Source organism: Diuraphis noxia, unplaced genomic scaffold (assembly GCF_037042655.1).
Source record: "Diuraphis noxia isolate RWA-SAM2 unplaced genomic scaffold, SU_Dnox_SAM2 contig0004, whole genome shotgun sequence".
Lineage (NCBI taxonomy): Eukaryota > Metazoa > Arthropoda > Insecta > Hemiptera > Aphididae > Diuraphis > Diuraphis noxia.
In genome coordinates, this window is record NW_028301714.1 from 48,196,111 (window position 1) to 48,205,420 (window position 9,310).

General features: G+C 24.9%; 2 long non-coding RNA genes across 3 annotated transcripts; both read right to left on the bottom strand.

Annotated features, from left to right (window-relative positions):
- Window positions 1-1,681: 1,681 nt before the first annotated feature.
- LOC149056141 (uncharacterized) lies at window positions 1,682-5,085 on the bottom strand. Its single transcript, XR_016191654.1, has 3 exons — window positions 4,951-5,085; window positions 4,101-4,240; window positions 1,682-3,651 (listed from the first exon to the last, which is right to left on the bottom strand). It is a non-coding gene; the product is annotated as an uncharacterized LOC149056141 (long non-coding RNA).
- A 13-nt stretch (window positions 5,086-5,098) lies between these two features.
- Window positions 5,099-7,470, bottom strand: LOC149056142 (uncharacterized). 2 transcript variants are annotated; one of them, XR_016191652.1, is made up of 4 exons: window positions 6,923-7,470; window positions 6,750-6,830; window positions 6,487-6,656; window positions 5,099-5,234 (listed from the first exon to the last, which is right to left on the bottom strand). It is a non-coding gene; the product is annotated as an uncharacterized LOC149056142 (long non-coding RNA). The 2 variants fall into 2 exon arrangements; XR_016191653.1 differs by having other exon boundaries at window positions 6,548-6,656; window positions 6,923-7,468.
- Window positions 7,471-9,310: the final 1,840 nt, after the last annotated feature.

Below are 9,310 nucleotides of genomic sequence, written 5' to 3' on the forward strand. Positions count from 1 at the left end.
TAACTATTCAGTATTTCCATCATCTTGTGACTTAAAATAACTTAAAAAAATTAACTTGCCCAGTCTTGCAATTTTTTTTTTAACTATAATACAATTTATTGACACATATTTAGCTGACAAAATATTATACCTATAACAAATAAACTACCTAACTTATTTCATGATATATATTTTTGGAGATGAAAATGACTTCATTCTGCCTGAAGATTTGGAGTGGGAGAACATTTTTTGGACCCTTTCAAGAATATGAAGAAGAAATTCCATTTGTTCAAGTGCCAGAACACCCAGAACAATTTCGTGTAGTACAAGCCATATTTTTTTAACTAGATGACCACTTCGTAAAAAAATTACTGTTTTGTTTGATGATCAATACCTACCAGCTACTATAACCAGTTATTTTCATCGACCTGTCATTATTGAGATGAAATCTTTGTAGGTAGGTACAACTGTACAAGATATAAACTATATACCTAGTTGTGTCCAATAAAATATTATTAGATACATACAGTTGCAAATATTGCAATTACGATTCTGCGAACCACGTGTAGTATAGTTGTTAGGTACCTATTACTTATATACAATATATATATATAGGTAGAATAGGTAGATAAATTTTTTCAAATTCGAACTTCACCAAATTTTTACCAAAATATAATAAATAACCTATGAGGTTGTTTAGATAATAATCTTACCTTTAAATTTTATTTGAGGTCAATTTACCCTAAATTTTAAACTTACAAAGCTACACGTGTTCTGCTGAGCGTAAAATTTGGTAGATAATATATGTTACGCACTTGTAAGGCGATGTCAACACGTACGGGTACCTACACGTCCTCTTAAAATTTAATAAATAAAAAAAAATCTACATCAATACTCATACATATATCGCATTGGTATTTGGTACCTATTCCTAATTAGCCTAATTAAAAAATGAAAAAATTATAATTAAAATGTTAAAATTATATAATTATAAAAATTATTACCTATTAATAATAAAAAATTATAAATTATGTATGTAGTAACATACTTATTTATGTAAGTATAAGTACATCAAAATATTCTCAAGTTGGTAGATATCCAAATATCTTATGAAAACTCAAACATAGATTAGGTATACCTATGCCTTTTTTATGTTAAAAATAAACTGTTTTATGTGCATTTTATGATTAAAAAAAAAAATATCCACTTTTCTTAACCTCATTAAGAAGTTGTATGTACCAACTCAAAAGACTAATATGTACCTACCTATATATTTTTTTTTATTGAACATTTTAACTTTAGTAACATAGGCCATTAGCTTATGACAATTTTACAATATTACATTTTTATTTATAAGTTTTTACATATTAGTCACTTAAATCTAAATATGTAGGTAGGTATATTATATATATATATAGTTTAGCATTAAATAAAAATAAATCTACTTTTATTCTATTTGCCTTGCCCAATATTAACACCAAATAATTATAAATTTATAAAATCTTATTGTAATTTGTAATTATTGTAAGATGAAAAATTTAACAGATATATGCAATATAAGAACTGTAGCCTTATAACGAGTTAAATCGACAATAGATACCTTGATGTGATTTTTGACGAGCATTTAAAATGGAAGCCACATGCCCGCATATCGTTATTGTAATATTACGCTCATGGAAATAATAATAATAACAATCATTAATATTTTTTACTTTATAATACATATTTTAAAATTAGAAAACAAAAAATTGTAAATTTATTTCTTACACAAACTCACAGAACATTAAAATCTGAATAGATACATTGACATAATAAACATGATAATAATTGATAATACAATTAATGCAAACGGTTAGTAATAGCTAATATTCATAACAATTTTAATTAACCAAAAAAATTAACAGCGATTGTCTATGTTATTGCAATTTTATAATTATTAAAAATGACTAACAATTAATCTACTCTGTGTATTGATTGTGGTGGTAAATAAGATTTTTCTGTGGAAGAGGGGGATTCTAGTGAGGGTTAGAACCTTAAAAGCATAGCCCCATTATTAATTAGGTATAAATACATTTTATTGAGAAACAAAAAAACATAACTCATCACAACAACTATAAAAAAAATAAACTATTACACATTTGTTACCTATTTTTCTGTTCAGTATTTACTTCAAATCTCAATGTTACAAAAGTATACATCCAAAGCATGGAATAATTATTAAATAATAGTGTGTTGTTTTTTCTTTTTTGAGATTATGACTTATTTAAAAAAAAAATTATGATAATATAGGTTATTATTAATTAATTGTACGATAAGTAAAAAATATAGAAAAATAACAGCATACAAAATAATATGTAAAAGAATAATAATGCAGTAAATTAGCATAAATTCCAATTTCCATTAAAATATACATTATCAGTATTTTTACAGTGAAAAATATGATTAATTAATAAAAGTAACCTCGATTAACCGTCAGTCTCAGGACCAGAACTTTGACGGATAATCGAAAAGACAGTAGTTAAGCGAGCAATAAAAATTTAAACATACATACATATTATTTATTATTTTTCTTTAGTAACTATGACATACATATTGATATAATTAGGTAATAACTTATTGGTACATTATTATATTTTTTTAATTTATTAAAAAGTTTTATTATTTAAAATTACATGCATACTTAACAGTCAATATTATAAAAATCGGTTAATTTTTGTTGTCTTAACATATTACGTGCTTTTTTTGGCTGCCATATCTATATAAGTGGCCTGACGATTAACCGAGAAAGACAATTAATCGGGGGATGGATAATCGAGGTTCTACTGTAATAAGCAAGTACTTATTTATATTGTTTTTTTTATCACTAATTAATAAAGTAGTACAAAAGACATTTCAAAATATATTAATGATTTTTAGCATTAAAATTAAGTCATAGTTAAAATAAAATTAAGAAACAATAAAAAATTATAGTAAACAAGAACTAACATTATTTATTTTAGTTCTCTTTCTCTTTTTCTGGAGTCTTTGGTAAGAAATACAGTGGTTTTCCTAGGCAACCGTGTGCCTTTGATGGTTGCCTCTTTTTGAAAAATAAATCCTTTTTGACTGCGCTAGTTATTGCATTTGGCCTTCCAGCAATAAAAATGTCAATTTGTATTGATTGCTTGTAGATAATTTTCAAAATATGAAAAAATGATAGTTTATTTTAAATTAGCAAAAATTATGATAGTGTATAATAATGGGTGTGTGTATGCGAGGTTGAGTAGCATAAAGGTGCTCAGGTCTTAATAGCTATGGTACACTTGATTATGCCGTAATCTAGGGTTCTTTATACATGATGTCGGCTCCTTTGTTCTGACAGCTTGCAAGAATATTCGCCGAATTCAGAAGGAATGCCTGTTAGTGTCTGACAGTGAGGTAACTTGAAATCCACATCGCTTAAGTTAACTCATTTCTTATTGATTTCATAGTGTACAGAGTGGTGAATAGGTTATAGAGAGAGCCACTAACATTAAAACTAACATGAAAAAATGCAATACCATAATGGTATTGAGACTAAATTATAGCATGTTATTCATATTATGTAATAATATTGAAAAAAAATTATTCATAATATCGTGTTATAACTTCAGATTCCTAAGTTTTTTCGTGTGCTTGACTAGGAAAAAATAGCTGAAAAATTAAATTAACAAAAGTTAGTTTAATAAACAATAATAACTAAATCAATATTAAACCTATTTATTGATAGTATGATATTGAATTTAAGTTTTAATTATAGCATAGAAAAGTAGACAAAGTACATAATATTATATACAATAAATGTATGTTTATTTTGGGTTATTAAATGATGTTCTATCCAAACTTTTTGAAAACATAATCAAAGGAACCGAAATTAGATTTGGAAATTTCTAAAATAACCTTTTGTTTACAGGTAATGTATGGAAAATATATGCTATTAAAATTTAATTTAACATTTTAAACATATAACATATATATATATTATTTCTTTATTTTATTTCTTTATTTTACATTAAACATTATTTTAATCTCGCCATAATTTCTTCATAATATTATTGCCCATCTCTATAATATTTGTAAAGTTTTTTAACAATACAATTTACCACTTCATAGTTAAACAATGATTTTTTTCAGCAGATGCTCCTATAAAACAATATGCTTGCAAAACAATATTGGCATTACTGCACACTTTATGGAACTCAGGTCTCAGACAATTGTTGAGAAAACATGGATAGAATTCAACCTGTAAATTATAATCAATATTATCAATATTAAAATGTTTAATTTTCTGTAAATAGTAATACATTTTGATATTTATTGCATGTTTATTAAAAAAGCACATTTTTAAATTTGATTCAATATAATTATGTTGTCATCATAGCTACTAGATTTTAATTTTAAAAATGTTTAATGCATATTTTGCATTTATTTTTAGCAACACAGTAAAAATAAAGCTATTTCAAATCACTTTGTCTTCTTTAGAACAATCAATATTAAAAAAATAATAATTTTAAAATTAAAATTAAATATAACAAAAAAGCCAACAATAAATTGTCTGCTAATTTAATTTTTAAGTTCTTAATTTATTATTAAAAACTATTTAATTGTGTTGTTTAAACTAGATTTTAAATTTTACAAAACGGAAGAAACAGTCAGAAATCATTGAAAAATTGTTCATATACAGTGCAATGTTTATCATATAATAATCGTTTTTCATAGCAAATTTTTATATAATATAATATTAAATGATTAATATTTTACTGCTTTTTACATTTTTGATAATCCAACGGAATAAATTTAAGTACAGATACTTTTTTTAGTATAAACGTACTATTAACCTAATGGATTCTATTTGCTTTAAAAATTAACTACAAATATATCCATCATAGAGTATTAAATAAAACATAAAAATCAACACAAAATAACGAGGTAATTTAAATTTTATATTATTACCTGATCAACAATATTATCAACAATATTAGTGAGATCGGCAAGCATTTGTTCTTTATATTGTAAGGAAAAATTTGATTTCCCAATATTCTTAAGTGAACAATTGCCATTATCGTGCAATTTTATAAATCTTCCAAGTAAAACTATACAAAGCTTAAAATTTTTAGGGCTTTCCACTTCAATACTCCCAGCTTCTGACCAGTGTATCTATTATAAATCCAAGTAACTGTTACTCTTGTCTTTTGCATAGCAGCTATTAGTTTCAGTTAATAACTCATATTCATCGTCTATGGGAGTTTTGAAAAAGAAAAAAAATTAATAATAATAATAATAGAATATTGTCATCATCTCAAACATAAATAATTTACAATTCAAATTGTTATAATTGATAAATGTAATCCTATAAACGCAATTATGAGACTAAAATTGGTTAATGATTTCTCCAATTTAGACAATGCATTGTTAGTTAATGTATGTAACATTAAACATTTCAGTATACCTGTATATGTATTGTGGTATATTATTATTTATTACATTTTATCTTTAAGAAAAATCAGAAATTATCAAATTAATGCAAGTTTCTCATTAAGAATTTTTGGGGAATAAATCGTAACTAAGTTTCTACATTTAGATTGAAATTTATTTAAGTGATAAATTAGTGTAAAGGTAATAAAATGCTGTTAGTGAAACTATATTAAAATAAATGACTATGAAATATTTTAACTTAAAAAATATAGTAAATTATACATAAATCTATTGTACCTCTATGAATAAATATTTTTATATTTCTTTTATATTCTCAGCAAAGCAATAAATGTATTATTTTTTTTATCTGAAGACCCTGCATACAGCAAAAAATTTTCAAGTTTTCAATAACTCAAAAATCATTACTTATAAGGAAGGACTTGACATGTCTTTGCTTAAAGTAAATTATTATTTTTGAAACACAAAGAAACTTTCAAAAATGAAGAATATAATTTTAAGCTATATTGCCAAACAATGAACCTATATACCAGGGGTAGAATACCAATGGCACGCAAGCAAAAGTGACATGTTTGTCAAATTTTAGTGGCACGCGAAAAATTTAAAAATGTATGATATTCATAAAATGTTGCTTGTAAAATAATTTAAAGAAATTTAAAAAATTATAATATTCCTTTATAAATAAATATATTATGTTATTACTATATTATCACTATATTTATTATATTTTCTATTTAGTGTTTACAAACTTTGGGCACATGAAAAATTGTCAAACCCATGATTGGAAAAATTTGTCACAAGATCCAAAAATAGTTAGTATTGAGATAATTTAATAATAATAATATTTAATTATACAACATACCTAACATGATATTTTGGAAAAAAAAATAACACAACATATCTTTCTACTAATGAAAAAATAAATAATTTATAGTTAATATAAATTATAAACTATAAAATATCTTAAGAAATAGGTTAACACAGTAGTACAGTACTGCTCAGAATTATTTTTTAATTTGGAATGGCTAAATAAATTAAATTATATTAGGTACCTACCTATGCTTTAACTCTACAAACGTTTACATCAAGATATTGAGTTTATTGTAGTAATAAATACCTAATTTCAATGTAATTAACAAATATCCATGCTTCAGATGATACTTTGGCAATAACAAGTTGGAGTACTACTTTGATGTACAGCTCTTCGTTATATACAGCTGCTATGTCTGAAAAACAATATTATACATGTAAAAACTGAGTATATACGATTTACAATAATGAATGATATACATTATTGCTTAAATATTCAATAAATTTACCAATTAGACGATAGCATGCACCAAGTGCCACATCTAAGATCATCAATATTATTTTTTGATGACAAATTGTGTACATACCGGCTATAACCAGAACGAGTTTAATATAAATAAGTATAATTGAGATTCAAGATAAAGAATAATAGGTATGTCAATATATCATAATTATGACTTACATCCTATTACAGGTAGTTGACTATTTCCTCCTTGTGTGTTTAGAGATAAATATGTTTTAGAAACAGGAATCATTATAATACAAAATAATAAGAATTAAACTTTATACTTAAATTAGATTTTAAAAGTAGGCGCTACAAAATTTCAAATTTTGAGCTTAACTAGGCTGTCTACCTAGTACAGTAGTACTTATATTTAACTAAAAAAATGATTGAACAAATAATGAACAACCGAACAACGACCTAAGACAATATTATTAATTTTAATATACTTATCAGTTATCATAACGAATAGCCAATAGGTATACTTTAAAAGATACAATAGACTGTAAACAGTGTAATCAGTAAAACACGACGGTCGGCGGTGTTCGAGGGAAATTTGATTTGATATTTGATTTCATTATATATTATAATTTATAGGGTCTAACTGGTCTAAGGCACGATTTAAGATATACCTTATATCTTAAATCGTGGTCTAAGGCATATTAATATTATAGTCATGACAATTAATAAGATGTTATTTGTACAAGCGTCTAGTGAGTAGTGACAGGCAATCCGAATGGATGCAAAGTGCGGGGCTGGTAGTGATGGTCGACTCTGTTATCATTATCAGTTATCATAGATTTCACTATCATTTTTCTAAGAATAATATATACCGTATGTCCCAAAAAACGGGGGCCACTTTACCACTCATTACCATGAAAATATTTTTCAATTCTGTTTGCGGGGCATTAAACTAGACTAATGGATCATACATTTCTATGACTTACAATTTTTTTAAATCGTGTATCTTGCGCATGCGCAATAAAATTTACATTTTTTTTAATGGCAACCTGTAATTTGAATATCATATTCGGGTTTATCGATTTTTTTCAAGCCATTTTGATGTATCAACTTGTGTCCTAAACCCAAAATTGACTACACTAGAGCTATGGAGAATTTAAAAAATTCAAAAATTCAATTAATTTAATTTTTTTTTCTAACTGTAGTACGTACTTATTTTTTTTTTAAACACCATGCAACATAAGCAATCAAAATTATTATTATTAAATTAATTAACTATTTACTATTTATGAATTATTATCTTATTTTATTATTACACATTATGAAATTGCATATGGTCTTAATTGGTCAAGACCAAAAAAGAAGAAGTGTATTTTTGTTTCCATCAGAATTACCTATAATTAAGTAGGTATCTATTAAAATAATAATGAGCATTGGTATTTCTATTTTTGTTATTTACCTACCTATACCTATTAAAATGTGGAACTTATTATAAGGTTAGTTGAACATGGTTAAAAAAGTTTAAAAATTTTGGCAAGTGGCTTATAAAGTTTAAAAGTTGTCTACACAAAAATAAAATTAAGAAATAATTTGAAAATAAAAATGAAAAGAGGGTATTTGCGTCCGCAGGCAAATGATTTTAAAGGATCAAAAAAGAAATTTGGAAAAAATTATAGTCTTAGAATACACTATCAATACTGCAATATGTATTCTCAAGAAAAATAAACGAAGGATAATAGAATTATGATAAAATTATGTTATTTAGTGGCAAGTAGCTTATGTAGTTTAAAAGTTGTCTACACAAAATTAAAATAAAGCTATATTTTGAAAATAAAAATGGAAAGGGGGGTATTGGCGCCCGCAGGCAAATTATTTTTAAGGATCAAAAAAGAAATTTGGAAAAAATTATAGTCTTAGAATACACAATGAAGACTTCACTATGCATTTTCAAGAAAAATAAATAAAATAAAAAATGAAGGATAATTAAATCATGATAAAATTATGTTTTTTAGTGTCAAGTGGCTTATAAAGTTTAAAAGTTGTCTACACAAAAATAAAATAAAGCTGTAATTTGAAATTAAAAATGGAATAGGGTATTGGAGCCCGCAGGCAAATGATTTTTAAGGATCAAAAAAGAAATTTGGAAAAAATTATAGTCTTAGAATACACTATAAATAATGCAATATGTATTCTAAAGAAAAACAAAAGAAGGATAATTAAATCATGATAAAATTATGATAAAATTATGATTTTTAGTTGAACATGGTTAAAAAAGTTTAAAAATTTTGGCAAGTGGCTTATAAAGTTTAAAAGTTGTCTACACAAAAATAAAATTAAGAAATAATTTGAAAATAAAAATGAAAAGAGGGTATTGGAGCCCGTAGGCAAATTATTTTTAAGGATCAAAAAAAGAAATTTAGAAAAAATTATTTTCCTAGAATACACTATAAATACTGCAATATGTATTCTCAAGAAAAACAAAAGAAGGATAATTAAATCACGATAAAATTATGATGTTTAGCGGCAAGTGGCTTATAAAGTTTAAAAGTTGTCTACACAAAAATAAAATAAAGCTGTAATTTGAAAATAAAAATGGAAAAGGGGTAT